Genomic DNA, 16,599 nt, shown 5'->3' with positions numbered 1-16,599 from the left:
GCGAGCTACAAGCTAACGGCTGTTCGATTTACTTACTTTTCTGACTACTTCTAAAATTAAAAGGATCAAAGATTTATAGCATTTTTTTAGTATAAATAAGAATTTGAAGCAAACTTCATATTGGAAACTTTTCAAACAATGTTTCACGCAGTGAGAATAGCATAAAGAAGTCCATTTTTGTTTGGAGGAGCTCATTATCATTATGAGTCGTCAATCCTAAAACAAACAGGTTTCAAACAGATCTTCACTCATTTCTCCTCTCGGGTAATGCCCTAGCACTTACATAATCCTTTTGTATAAGGGTTGTTGATGGAAATATTGATGCATTTCGGGCTGTAATGCATAAAGCTTGATGTGGTTTTCAGACCTAAGATGCTCATTGTATACTTTCCAAAATCCTATCGCCATTCGCGGGTAGGGCTAGTTTACAGCCGTGCTTGGCTGGTGACATTGTTCTTGTTTCAAGGGATTTTTATTGGAAAGTCTGATTAATACACCCATATTATGCATATTTACGCTTGTTTGATCGTTTTTTTGGTGCTTCTGATGACTTTCTTTTTACCTGTTCTCTCGCAAAAAAAATTTTCATCTCGGTAAGCCATTCGCAAACCATATTCTCAAGATATTTGCGAGGCCACATTGATGATCGAGTAATTAGGTTTTACCTTCATCAATACAATCGACTTCATTTACTATGTCGAGAGTATCTCTTTATTTACTTTATTTTTCCTTTAACATGCTTACTTCACTCATCTCTTACGTGTAGAGCATATTCCAATTATCTCATATTATATCATGAATAAAATGTATTACTTAAGGATTATCTTTTTGAAAATCTTGGAATTTCATGATGCATGAACAAACTTGTATTTCCCAGGGAAATTTTTCAGAGCTAGACAACGCGTGTCATGGTTATGCAGCATGGAATATAAATGGCATGAATTCATGGCAGTAAAAACACCATGATTAAGTGCGATCTAGAAATTTACATGGAAAATTCAAATTTTCGTTCTCCCGTCATGAATATTGCATTATTTCTCCGAGTTTTCTTTTTTCACTCTTAATACTGGGTGAAATTTGATCCGTTAATTTAATGCTTGGGTTCAGTAAATTTATCCATTAGTTCTTACACATTATGGTAGTTTTTTTACCTAAGATGGTAACAAAATAAAATTATTTTCACTATATTATTCTCTGTATCGTTACATTTGCTCCGTCATCAGTGAGTATAAATACTTGAAATATGACTTGATTGAATATAAGATGGATACAATTTATGATGGGTTTTACGCAGTAATTTTTCAACGGTTGTTCACCATAAAGCGTTCTTCACTCTTTTATCGGAAGCCATTCTCATGGGCCCAGTGTGCTTCATTCTTGCTAAATACTTTGTTCTTTGTACGTCTGCGGATCCATCGTTTTCTCTCCTTGATATTCTTTTGATATTTTTTTTCGCTTTTACCAGCTCCGGAGAAAAACGGGTTTTCCCAGACCCCTGCTTTCCCCTCGTCGGCGAGTGCCCCGTGGGTTGGTGAACGAGAGACGGTCCCCTTTTTCGGTGAAAATAAAGAGGCACGTGGATTTTTTCCGGGTGACTGAATCATACTGGTTCAAAGAGTTTTTTTTTACGGGCTCCTCCCATTCCACACCGAAACGGAAGCTTTCACTGTCACATGAAAGCTCTCGTTGCTTTTCCGCCCTTAAAGCATTTCCCCTGAACCTCCCCATCGCCGGAATGGGCGCTTATGAAATGTGATGCGGCTTCGTTTTCTTTGTGCTTTAAGTTTTTCCCTCTCTCTCTCTCTCTCTCTGTATCGTCGGACGTAGATGAAGCATTTTTGCCCCCGCCAAGCTTTGATACGAGCGTGGTGTGACGAGACGTCCCCATGAGTCTGGCGGAGACAATTTACCTCGAATGTTCCAGCGGTCTTGAATGCGGTCGCGATTTTGAAGTGCTCATCTTCATCTTCGAAGAATCCAGCTAGCCGCCTCAATGATCGAGTGTGGCAGGTAACGTTGGGAGACCAGCCGTGAGCTCATTAACATAAATTCTATTCGACCAGCACCAACTTACAGAGGTGTAGCTGTGAAAAAGTTTACCTATTAATTAAAAAAACCGGCCATTTGTGCTGTGCATACGAAGATGATTTGGATCTGTAGTATTCACGAATTTAATTGGTGTTGTGAACACGTTGCTAATTTGGACAGTAATTTGGTGAACAACGCATACACCTGTTAGGACGTTAGGAAGAGAATTTTGTTTGCTAAGGAGCCATTGATGAATAGGAACTATGAGGTAACTAGGAATTTCGTTCGGTGGGGGGGTCCAAAATCAGAGGGAAAATTTTCGAAAAATATGATAATAAGTAGAGGGTTTTAAACTAATTTTAACACTTTTAATAATAAAAAATTCATTTGTTTAAGAAATCTTTTGTAAATTCATGATTTTTTAATTTTTTTGTTTATCTTTTATGAAGCAAAGTAATTGTTTTTTATATTTCGGGGGTGGGGCTTCGGCCGCCCGGACCTCCCTACTGCTTCGGCTGTGCCCCTGAATAGGAAAGATCTGATGAGAGGATTGTTATGTAAATGTATGGAGAAAATACTAGTAAGGAATATGATCTATAGAGTAGTGCTTAACGGTTACATTATGTGCCCAATATAATTTAGGATAAAGCTCATTTAGACTGTAAGCCTAAGTCATGTCAATTTAAAAATTGTTGAGTTCAGTTGTGTTGGGCGAGATATGGTGGAACAGTATGTTGAATACACTAATTGAAATTATTGAACTGTCATATGGTTTATTAATAATAACAGCAACGCGTTTCGACGGATAGCGTCACCGTTAGGTCATATAATCATTCTTCGGCTCACTTGTAATTTCTATGTGACCTGATGATGACCCTTAGCGTCGAGACGCGTTCTTATTATAAATAAACCAGTGGACTGTACAATATTTTCCATCTCTTTATTGTATCAGATTGTCCTCATCTCTGAGCTACTTGTTACTGCCTGCCTGGGCTCTTTCTGAGGTGTCCAATGTACTCTTGGGGTGATGGACCGATGGACACAAGGAATAATTAAATGTAAAAGCGTACGCCATGTATCCTAAATATTGATTCATTTCATACATGAAAGTAAGCTTGTAATCCGTGAATGATCAACAGATAGGGGTGTGACCAAATTTCAGGAAATCATATGGCTATTTTAGAATCGGTAATTTTCTTAGAGCCAGTTTAATAATGCGTCTTTAGCGTTAACCGGAGCAGGAATCACATCATTAACCAAAACTGGAGTAAAGTTGAAAGTTATGGCAAAGAAAAGTATTTCAGTATAACGTGTGGTTTGACTGGTGGTATTTAATGTGAAAATTCATTAAGTATGGTTCCCACAGAGCGAAAAAGTTCACCTATAAATTATATAATTGGGCCGAAATGTTGTATACACGTATATAATTTGGCACTGTTATATTCAAGAATTTTCTCGTTTCTTGAAATACGCTGCTAATTCGTCAATGTAGGGATTATGGTGTCATGCATCATAGTCATGCCATATGCTATGCTGCAGAAAGATGAAATACGTTTGCTGAATGTGAATAAATGTATATGGAAAACACACCTTTTTTCTTCCATCACGATTTAAAAATTAACGAAGCCTACCCTAAAATTGTAAACATTTAAAGATAACATATGATATATTTGTTGTAAGCACTAATTACAGAAGAGAAAGTACACCAGAGTAAAATAAGTATATACTCTGGGCATAGTATATGAACTCGATAATTTTGCTAATACATCGCTAATCATCAATAAGATAATTATGGCGGTCCAAATATTAGGGCGTTAAGCTCATGATAATAGGGTCTGGGTTCATGTCCCGGCTGAGGCTTACGAATACTCATAAACATAAACCCTAGAAGTGCAGCGTGGACCAGTGGAAGTCCCCAGGGCCCGGTATCCTGAATGTGATAAATTGGCATGTCTATGATTCAATGTGGGATGGCCTCCACAATTAGAAATCAACACCACCCTTCCAGCTGTATCACTAAGTGAAATTGACGTATGATATTAATAATTGCGTCCAGTAAGAAGTGATTAGGCTCCTTTTTACTGTAACTTGATGAATGCTTGGAATTTATGTCTTTTTCGAAATATCGACATGAACTGATCGAAAAATCACATTGAGGCTGAAAGTTGATGCACCAAAAAAAACCATCGTATGACTTTAACACCCGTTTGACTTAGTCTCAGGTGAGATTTACCCTTGTCTTTACAAACCAAACTTTCGGAATGATCAAAGTGTGAGATAATAATTACTTTAAAAATTTAACATTTCCGTATTTCTGAACCTTGTTCCGTATCCATGCGATTCTAAATATGTGCTTTTTCTGTTTTCATTTTTATACGAAAAGATTGCTGGAATTGCAGTAATCTTCTTACTTTATAAAAGGATCGATAGGACTTAGCATTCGCTCAAGCATCAATGCAAAATTAGATCAAAACTAATCCGGTTGACGTATCAGAAGGCAGTCTATAGACTCGGATTCATCAACCGTTTTGTTAGTTTTTCTGCGAATCCGTTTCGTGGAAAGGTTTTTTTTTACGTGGAGAAAATCCCATCACCCATATGCATATATTTTTTCCACCCCTTTTTGCGTGAGTATAAATTCGAGACATATTTGGCGTTCTCTATGGTTATTTGGAGCGATGTGTCTTTTCCGACTCTATTTCCCTTTCACTCCCCCATATTTTCGCTGTCGTTCTTGAAGTCAATTTCCCGCAGTAAAGCGCCATTTTCCTTTCACTTAGCCGTGAAAGATGTACTGCTTTCTCGCAGTGGGGACTCCCAGACACTCCATTAAATCGTTGGTCTCGATGGAGAGTTGTATTCTGTGCGAGACTGCAATTATATCTTTTCTTTTCTCTCGTTTGATACCAAATTAGGTCATGGTTTAAAGCTTTTCATGATACGATTTATTTTTGACGTATTTCTGATTCTAAAAAATATTTAAAACTAGTCACTTTAAAAATGATATTTACACTTGAGCCAATGACGTGAAATTTTTGTCCCATTTCAGTTCAAAGTTTTCTTTCATTCCAAATGTTTGTAGAACGAAGGTATACTGTGACTTTTAATTAATAATGAATTGATATGTTTTAGGAAAACTTTATGATTGAGCCTTTGGTTTTTGGTATCAAGAACTAAGTGTAGCTGAAACTACGGGTGGGACCTATTAATCTTTGCAAAATTGCTCGAGATAAATTAATTTTTTCGTTATTTTTCCTAATATTTCGTCGTAAATTGGTTATATTTAAGCTATTTTACACCGCATTAGTCAAATATAGGCATTCATTGCATATATTTTTATTCGTTTCTCTGTGGAGATGTAGATATGCCGAATACGTTCTTGATGGTTTTGAATGTTGGAAGCTCTTTTCTGAAATAGGCCACACATGGTAAAAAAACATCAAAATTAATTCATTAAAAAGCCTACAGCTAACTACGTATTTGGTAAAGATTGCCATCTGCATGATCGCGAGAGGCTTAATTCCTGAATGTAGTGAATAACACCTCGTTCAATTAAAATATATGACCATGAGCTCCAATGTACAGTGTAAATAATTTTTCTCTTTGAATCTACGATGGGGCTACTAGAAATCAGGGATTAATAAAAAAAGAAGAAGAATGCGAAAATAATTGCGATATCTAAAATTTCCTGATAATCTGCAATTCGAGCAAAGGAGTCTTTCGGTATAAAACCTGAAAAGTAATCACCATTTTTACCTAGCTTTAATTCCTTCCCTGTGCGATGAAAATAGTCATTATGTAATTTGAATAGAGAGAATAATGACGTAAAATATCGTTCTATGACAGTGCCAATCATTAGTGCATCATTACATCGCCATTCATGAGCGTTTATTCACGAAATGGAGTATAAGGTGCCCAATGGGGATCTCCATTTCTTAGAAGGTCTTTAGTGGGTATATTATATAGACTGGTAGAAAGAATTTTTTATTTATATTGACATAGTATTGCTAATGTCACCGTCATCAAAGTTTCATATGCGATAAAAGAGGCTAGGTACGAATTACTTTTCCATATCTTTCACCCCCACCGTTGAATATAATTTTCTTTGATCTGAAATTGATCGTGCTCACTCTCTCCTCTCTACTCAATGAACAGACGGCTAAGGTAAAGTAAAGAGTACTTTTGTTAGTCATCTTAAATCTTCTACCTTGCGGGAACACATAGGTTACCTAAAATATGCTCAAGAACAACTATTCTATTTATTTGCGATAGACAGTACTTGACAACGAATGTGAGTGTAATTATGAATTTGGCATCATCGTTACAAAAAACGAAGAAATAAATTTTGAATTTGGAATCATTATAAGTAGCTTCTCTTACTGCCTCAAAAGTGGGAACTTCTACAGGTTGAAGACTAGTAGTCGTTTTGGGTGCAAATGTGGAACATTGAAATCGCTAAAACTTTTGTAAAGATTTTAATAAAACAAATACTTATTGCCGTGCTATAATTATGTGAAAGCTTCTGCCGCTAAAAAGGAATTTTTTCTTCGTAATCCTTGACTTCCAACTATACTTTTTGATACCTAAAATTGCGACAAACGACTAATATTTTCGCCAGTTCTCCGAAATACGGGGATAGGATCAATAGAATCCCTAGCTATGCTTGTAATGGAATGTTGCCGAAACTAGGTCCCCAACCCCTTAACTGGAGATAAGGTTAAAAAGAAATTACGCCTAGAACACGCGTTAGGTGTCCAAAACCCGACCGAATTTTTTCTATTGATTTAATTCCTGAAATTCATGATATCAGAGAGAGATGCCGCACATTTTGTGAAATAACTATATTTTGTCCAATTTTGATTTTTTGATTAAACCAAGTAGTATATATGGTGAGTCTGGTTTCTGATGAACACACATAAACAAACGTATACTTACATCATTCTTCTCTTAGCTGTAAGAATTATTTGTGTAAAAAGTTACCTTGTGGCGTCTATCCCGTATGTTACGGGTGACACGACGCATGTTATTAAAATCGCCTAAAACTGGTTTCTGTATTCTGCGGCCCCATTAAAAAGAAACATTGTCACATTATTGGAGTTTTGAGGAAAAAAAGCTAGGCAAATAATTTTGATCTTTCTTTACAATTTTTCTAATAAATAGTACCTACATACCTACGATTTTAATGCAGCTGAAATACGGGTTGTAAAACTGAAGGAATATTTATGTCATTATTTTATAAACATAAATATGCAAAAACCAAGAAATTTAACTATCATGGGCTATATATATCCAAATTTTATTGGAAAATATGAGCTGAACCTAAGATAATCAGTTTACTGAGACTTACTTTAGGAGTTTTTTTTAGAATCCCAAAATAAAAGTTGAAAGTTAAACTGTGCCAATTAACATAGGACATACCTTGCTTAAGTCATAACTTTGTTGCCAACAAAATTAGAAGAGTAATGTTCAAAATATCCATACAAAAAATAAATCTTAAAACACGGCACTAAAACACATTGTATTTAGTTTTATTTTACACGCTAAAGCATATAAAACGCTGCTGAGAAAGTGTTATAATTAATTTGAAATCACAATTCATTCCGTGCAGCGTATATCCCGCATGAGAGAAATGCGACATGTGTACCTAAGTTCAGTGCGGCGTCCCTCCCTTTCTCTACTGGTAATATGGCGTAACTACACTGAAAATATTCCGAGCAGAACTTACTGTTGCTGCAAACGTTAAACATTCGTTTTGTGGCAGTAGTTCAACGTCCGTCACGAATTTTAGTACAAGGCGAGGAAAAATTCGAAGGTAAAATGCCATACTTATCTTAGTATTTGCGCTTTAAAATCTGTAAAACAAATGAGACGAAAACGGGACATACTCACTTATTCCCTGGCATCAAATTCACTTCTGTACTGTTCATCTGCCCGTAATCTGACAGGAAACGCCGGCACTAAGAGGGGTGCGCTGTCTATCCCATATACCCCAACTCTCTCCGATTTACCCCACTTGTGTAGTCGTTCCATTTTCGGCTAATTTAACCAAAAAATATGTCTACCTACATTTCAGTGCCTAGATAAATTTACTTTGATTACTCGTTAATACACTTTATTTAATCTTATGAACATCATTGGATTATATGTACCACCATAACATTCGACGTGACGTTAGATTTATTTAAGGAATAGAAAAATTATGTTCAACACTGCCAGAGATGTTATCAAAACTGTATGCCTATTACGTGATCATCTAAATAATTATAACCCACGGGCAGCAAATTGTAAATGCAATGCTCAATTAAGCTTGGTATGCCGATGCTTTGGGATTAGAAAAAAATTTAATGATTGGCTACTACTGATATCTTCCCAAATAATTCCCTTACGGTCAAACGTTAATCATTGGAGTAAATAAGGTTTATAACCTACAATTCTGTTTGCAATATTTGGTTATTTCTTTTTTTAAGGATGAATGAGTATCTTCAAACATGTACGAATTTTTCCTTGAAAAGCATAAAACAGAACTCTATTCGACGGACTTACATTACTTTTTTTGTGAGGAATGGCAAATATTTATCCTGCTTCTCGAAATGAGGGCCGAGGTCATTCAAATCCCGAGTGTAATGTGCAATGGAATGTCACCGGAATCTGCAGTTACACTTTACTCGCTGGAATTTGAGCAAAAAAGTGATCCTAGTTCCCAGATTACGTGAATGCGTTCGAATTTTTTCTCCCTGGATTTATATCCTTAAAGCGCGGTTGCGTGTGCCAACATTCGTTTGATTCCACCTCCCGGAGGCCGCTACATCGCGACTGATGCTCAACTGTCCCTAACGCACATTCCGTGAGCAATCGATGCAGTTGCATGCGATGAAGCTGTATGCGATGCTACGAGAGGAAGCTATTCTTCCTATTTGTCTTGGAATATCTTGAAACTGTTATGGAAAGCCTTTCTCAACTGTCCCTAACGCACGTTCCGTGAGCAATCGATGCAGTTGCATGCGATGAAGCTGTATGCGATGTTACAAGAGGAAGCACATTCCGTGAGCAATCGATGCAGTTGCACGCGATGAAGCTATATGCGATGCTACAAGAGGAAGCACATTCCGTGAGCAATCAATGCAGTTGCATGCGATGAAGCTGTATGCGATGCTACGAGAGGAAGCTATTCTTCCTATGTGTCTTGGAATATCTTGAAACTGTTATGGAACACCTTTAAAAATATCACATTAATGAATCGCCCTAATATTTTATTAATAATTTATTTGCTCAACCGGTGTGAACTAATGGTTACTCACTGCCACTCTGCGGAGTATCCCGAGGAAAATTCGTAAAATAAGGGTCATTTGGTCACAGGAAAAAATGTTCTCATATGAAGCATATTTAACTGGCACTTGTAATTAGATAGAAACCTTCTTCACGTTTCAACGTCATCGCCGTTCACTTCTAAGCATTTTTCGTACCACTGCGCCAGCTTCTTTAACCTCTCGCTCGCTGCCTGAGAGTTGAGCCAATTGGACTACTGTCGGCGTCAAAATGATGTGCCGCTGTACTTTGCAAATTTATAACTGGACTTCAGTGAATGCCATACTAATGAATGATACGTCATTTTACAGGAAATTTTATTCTCGATTCTCAATAGAAAAATTGCAAATAAATTCAGAAGTGTTTCTGTCGATTTTATTTTTTTGTTTCGGGGTAAGCTGTAAGATAGCGTTTAAACATTTTCGTTATTTTACAACAAAATATGCGTTTAAAAAGTACGCAATGGCCACTTTATTAATCTGCAGTAATTGTTGGAACTTATTGTGGAAGATGAATGTTGTAGACTTAGTAGTTTTCCCTCGGTTGAGTTAACAAGTTCATGAAGTTGACAAAACGGCTAATTTTATGGTGCGCGGAGTCATTTATTGCACTCGCGTGTGTACATTTTTTTATTTTTTTATAAAATAAAAAATAAATTAGAATTAAAAATAAAATTTCCTTTAAAGTGACATATTATTCATTAGTATAGCATGCACTAAAGTCCAGATATAAATTTGCTAAGTACAGCGGCACATCATTTTGACGCCGACTGTAAGCCACAGGCTCACACTGCTGTCAAAACCAATTGAAGATTTTCGTTGGGTACTCTTTGACCACTCACCGTACAGTCCTTACATTGGACTCAGGGACGACTTCCTCTTCTTGCACTTGAAACAGTAGCTCGGTAGAGAACATTTCGAAACCGAAGAGGAGCTCAACTCAGGTTGCCAATTGGCTCAACTCTCAGGCGGCGAGCTTCTATGCAGAGCGGTTAAAGAAGCCAGTGCAGTGGTAAGAAAAATACTTAGAAGTGAACGGCGATTATGTAGAAAAGTGAATAAGATTTTTAGCTAACTACAAGTGCAAATATAATGTGTTTTATATAAGTATATTTTTCCCTGTGACCAAACGGCCCTTACTTTATGAATGTGCCTCGAATAAAATATTATCGAAGAGATGATTTAATCTTCTGTCGTTGAAAATTAAAAGGACGCCTTTCTACATTTTGACTCGTACATCATAATTAAATTACAAGTAAACGACTCATTACTCACGCAATCCATTTTTTTCAGTAATGTAGTGGCTCTTTGTTTTATCTAGCATTTCACTTTTATGGAAAGAAAATATTGTAGTTTACTGGACGTTTATATATGCCAGTTCTAGAAGGACACGTGTCACTTTGACCAACAACCTAACTCTACACTGAGATCGAGTTTTGTCTGTTTTTTTCTCCTGTAGACATTTACCCGCTGGAATAGTAACACTTAAATATATTTCGCTCAATACTTGGTAGCTTTATATACAGTTTTAATCGCCTAATTATTTTTTATTGACCTAATCCTTGTGCCTTGCAGTTTGCCTAAACAAAACACTATTCATGTTTCCTTCAATGCAACTATTAATGGCATGTTTTTAGAGGAGTATGTTCAATGGCATGTTATTATCATTCTATTATGGCTTTTTTCACTTTAACTATCTACGATGTGCCGAAAAATATATGCTTCATGTTGACAAAAATACGCCCTCTATGAAATATCCCGTCCTAAGTCGTGAGAAACTCCTGGCCCCAAGTGTTAAATACTTTGAAATATTCCTATACTAATGTATTTTCCCAACTAGTATGAGCATGACTTCTGTAGCCATGAGTGCTTAAGGTGGTACTTGACCTCACTAGCGCAGTGCCTCTATTGCCTCCTGTGCATTCGCATGTTCTTATGTAAGCGAGGTCTTTCTTCACTTGGTATTTCCAATGCCGTTTCGGCCTGCTTCTCGGGTATCTTCCTTTCGCGTTTCCTCCCAATACCTGGCAAACAGTGCTTAATTCTTCCTTTCTGATGATGTGGTTGGTCCACGCCATACTTCTGCTTTTAGCTTCCGTTACGATATTTGGCTATTTGAAATTAAGCCTGGTTTGCCAGTTGATTTATATTCTTGATATGTCGCTCTCTGTAGTTGATCCATACATTTTATTTGCAACTATTTTCTCCAAGGTAATTGATATTTTGTAATTTCTTTTTAAAATCCATATTTCGGCTCCTAAATACAGTAAGGGTCACGCATATATCAAAGTTATATAGATCAGAAAGGTGAGAAAACATTTTAGAATTCAATACGGTTTTTACTCCCGAGATACTTCTGCTGACAAGGATATGTAGTTCTTAATTTTATTATTTCATCAGTTTTCGACCTGAATAGTGAATATGCCTCTGGAGTATTTGAAGCAATCCACATATTAATTGATGTGAACACGTGTATGAGCCTGTATCAAGAGTGCCTAAGGCTTTAATTAATCATTAATTGAATTATACAGAAATGATTTAAATCAGAAGGATGTCGAAATTAATTCTTAATAGCCAATTTGAAGGGATCCGGAAAAGAGTTACCTGTACTGAGGAGGTTATATTTCTTCAATTACTTGCGAACAATATTCAGCCCACAAAATAGTAAGACCTATACACCTTGCTAGCAGTAGCACGTAGCAAAGAATTTTTCAATTTTTGACTTTAAGATCGCTCAAAAGTCAAACTTTTAATCCAAATATACTGAACCGAAAGTCGAAAAAACTTAAATTAGAACGATCCTGCTCTATGGAGCCAAAACCTAGGCTTAAAGAAAATACAGGGAAAAAATTGATCACCATCGAGAGACCATCTACGGGATGCTGAGTGGCACAGCTGAAGAGCTAAATGCATGATAACTATGATTTTAGATGTTTAACTGATGATTACGGGCTTAGCTGTGTGAAACCTTTCCAATATGGTAAATGAAATGATAAACTTTGTTAGGTCAACCTGAGTACAATTAACAGTGATAAAAAATTCATTTTATTTGCAGGACAACTATGAATTATCCAGCCAGATTGAAAGATAAAATAAAAGCTACTGGACGATGACAAGCATTTAATTTCAAATGGGCGTCAACCCTTTTCATTCCCACACCATTGCCACTGGAAGGGGATATCTATAAGAATGGAAAAAAAACTTTAAAATAAATATTTATTTAAATTTATATTTTTCAAGTATCTCTAAAATATCCTCAATTGATCCTCGAGTCAATACCACCTTGACGGAAAACCTGCGTTGACTGGGAGATAGGGGTGGAGGTTAACAACATATCTATCTTTGCTAAGCCACTGAATTGAATACTGCTGCCCATCGCAGTAATATGCAAGCGATAAATTCAATAGCGTCAGACAAAATATCACGGAACTCCTTCATGATTCCATAGAAAGGAAAGGCAATGGTAGGATCCACAAATTACTCTACCTAACAAAGTTTATTCTGTAATTTACCTGTTAGATGTTGCCCATGACAATGCAAGTAATGGATATTTTTTGTTCCCGTCGTCGATTTTTTCCGAAAATATGTACCTACTACACCTTCCTCTGAAGATTACGTCAAGAGTGCACCGGACTGAAGCCAGGCATTGGCATTTCGGAGCACGAGGCTATAGCAGGACATTTCTCTCGCTTAGCATCGCAACCGGGGAAGTGAGTGTGTGTGTGTGGCTCGTCTTTATGGCTAGTAGTCGCAAACGCGCCGGCACTCTTGCCCATTTATAAATATGTGCGTGGCCAAACGGCGCGGTGGCGGCAGACCCCATTCCATTTGCCGTGTGTGATGGCGCGAGCGAGGAAGTGCGCGGCGCGCATTATCTGGTCGACCGCCCGAAAATGAAGGCTCGCCGACCGTTTTGATGCTTCCAGCCACTTCCTGCTCTCCCCGTCCCCTCTCTCTCTTTCCTTTCTGCATTCCCTTTTGCTGGGTGGACACCCCATCTCGTTTGGAGGGCGCGGTAAGGGAAACATGCAAAAGGATGATGCCCAGGCGAAATAGAGCACTTGCAATCCATGCTTTTTTTATTCCGCGAAAGTTTCGATACACCAAGGCCATATAATTTGTAGTCGTCCCACAAATAAACTCACTGGCATTAGAGTGCAAAAAAGGAATGGCAACCTCCACAGTTATTTAATGATAGGACCGGTTTTTTTTTACATTTTATCAGGCACTTATCACAGTAATAATTTCCATTTCGCTTCAATAAGTGCCTAATGATGGCAGTGAAGATTTTTCAGATCTCACGTCGTGTAAGGCCTCCAATGGAGGGCCTCCATATCTCCTACCGACGATTCGATGTGCAACTCGCCCATCGTCTTCAGAGATCCAGGATTCCAATTTGGAAATTTAGATTCCTGTATCCCTGAGGACGATGTCCAACTTGCACATCGAATCATCGGAGGAAGATATGGAGGACCTTACCAGGTGTTAGGCCCGAGAAATCGTCACTACCATTGTTCGCCGGGAAAATAAGACATTACGTCATATGGCTTGATGGTTTAACTTGTATCAAACCCGGTCGCATCAATGAATAATTGTGGATCCTACCATTGCCTTTCCTTTCTATGGAATCATGAAGGAGTGCCGTCATGTTTTGTCTGACACGATTGAATTCATAGTTTGCATATTACTGCAATGGGCAGCAGTATTCAATTCAGTGGCTTAACAAGGGTAGATATGTTGTGAACCCCCACACTACGTCAATGTAAGTTTTGCATCAAGGTTGTATTGAATGGCGGGTCAAGTGAGGATATTTTAGAGATACTTGAAAAGCATTAAATAAAATTAATATTTATTTAAATGTTTTTTTCCATTCTTAGAGATATCTCCTTCCAGTGGCGAATGTGGGAATGAGAAGGGTTGACTCTTCTTTGAAATGGAATGCTTGGTATCCTTCTATTTAATATTCCGATCTGGCTGGATAATTTATAGTTTTCCTGAAAATAAATTGAATCGTATATCGCTGCTAATTTTATTCAGGCAATGGTCCTATTGTACTTAACAAAGCATGCTAATATAGTTTGAAGGGCTCGTTTTTTGAATGACAATTTCTATAAAAAGAAATCGACAATAGTGACCATTTATTTCGAATTTGGGTTGAATACCTCAATACGTTTTCCCTCAGCACTGCTTTTCAATTTCTCATAAAAATATTACCATTTTTTCCCCATCTAAGCGCTTAGTATTTCTGTTTTTAGTTACAGTAATTTGCTTTCTTCATGCACCTCCCTCTTCTGTACCAACTCACTTCAACCCCATTATGAGAATCAAAATTTAAGGAATGCTATCATGAAGAATAATAATGAAATAATTCTATGTCAGCCATAGTTGGGAATAATGCATAGATGTAGAATGTATTAGGTGAAATTCAATTCTTTGCTTGCAATTTTAAAGGAAGAAATCCCGGTGATTCTTCATTTTTATAAAAAAGATCTTTGATATCACTTAAACTAAACAAGTTGCAATAGACTAAAAATGATATTGCAATATTTCCTTTGAATTTATTTTGTCACGAAGCCATTCGTTGTTACAATAACATTATTAATTGCATTAGGTGCCACCAAGCTATCAAGTATGAAATATACTACCTCCAATTAGAAATATAAGGCAAACTATAAGACGCTCTGGAAATTATGGAAGTACAGGAACGCTAAAATCGGGACACGCCTCTTATTAATGAAAATTTATTTCACTCTCCCTCGCTATTCCTCAAAATAGATTTTAGGAACTAAGGCGTACATAAACAAACAGCTATATCCTTTGAGAGTTGAAACACCACTCCTTGCGGTTCTCCATCTGTCCCAAGAGGAGGTATAGTAGATGAAATACACCTTATGAAGTGTGTGCGTGAAAAAAGGTGGAATAAAAATTAGGGCGAATCTTCTCCATGAACACCATGACTCTTTGACTTCCACTCTTGAGTGTGGCTAAATGTTTCTTTTGCTCGTCGTCTTGTTAATTCAATAACAAATCATTTATTAACCAGGAATACTCATGAAAAGTTTTCTAGGCATTCTGACGTTAAGCCGTGGAAACTAATTGACAGCATTAAATTATTTATGGAGCAGCTCTTAATTTCTGCTTCAATCTCCCTTTAGCGTAAGAAAAATTTACCCGGGGTTAAAAGATTAAGGATCAATTTCGAAATCAACTATCTATAGTGGAATATATTTATCTTGCTTGTGTTGCTAATGCTTATGTTGCTATTTGTCTTAATAATGACTCTAACCTGTTGAAACTAGTAAAGAGTTTTAAATTATATTCAGATGAGTACTTTGTTTATGCTTTGTTCTATCATGAGCTTAAGAAATATTTTGCCGGACTCGAGAGTTAAAATCATATTTGCCTTGGTTTCCATCATGGAGCAGCAACTCCCTGGTTTTTATCCTTTTTTTAATCAAATGCAACTCCTGTTGATCTTTTTTGTCTTGATAATGACGTTAAGCAGTTAAAAATATTAAAGGGTATTAAATTCTTTGTGGAACAGTACTACGTTTATCCTTTGTTCCATGCATTAATTCATTCCAGCTAGGAACGCCTAAAGCGGTCGAATTTATGTTCCTACTTATTTATATTTTACGTCTCGTAGTAGTTAAGTAGTCAACGATCTCGTAGTTTAAGGTATATGCATCTAAGTTTAAGGTATATGCATCTAAGTTTAAGGTATATGCTAACCATAGATGCCACGATTATTGAAGAATTTCGAGGATCTCTCAGGCTAAGCAATTAATTAGTTAGTCTCTCACTACTGTACGAACGTGATGTGAGTAGCTACTCCGTGGTTTTAATGTGAACTGGGGAGGTTATATCAGCCCGTCTCCCCTTCTCTCACCCCCTTCTTTCGCCCTCGCAGATATCCCCCCGTTGTCAGTGTGAGGAGAGGGGGACGTGTAGCGATGACGCCCGGCCGAAACGGATCGCTTGTTATCTCCTGTTTTTTTCCTTCCTCTCTCTCTCTCCCTGTGTGTCCGCCGGAAGGACGAGGAAGGATTCGCACTGGGATCTGGCTGCCCTCTCTATCTCCCTCTCCTCGCCAGGGGGGGATTCGGGGCCTTCTTTGAATTGTTTATGGCGGCATCCGCGGCGTCGCATTTCCTCCCTAAATTTAGAACGCTTCGCTGGGAGCACGCGTGGATTTTCAAGGTTTACCTGTGGAGCGAGGGGGTTCTTTGGAAGGGGGATACATACAGTTTGCACTGAATGTTACTCG

The sequence above is a fragment of the Ischnura elegans genome, chromosome 11 (assembly GCF_921293095.1).
Source record: "Ischnura elegans chromosome 11, ioIscEleg1.1, whole genome shotgun sequence".
Lineage (NCBI taxonomy): Eukaryota > Metazoa > Arthropoda > Insecta > Odonata > Coenagrionidae > Ischnura > Ischnura elegans.
Note: the sequence above shows the minus strand (reverse complement) of the source record.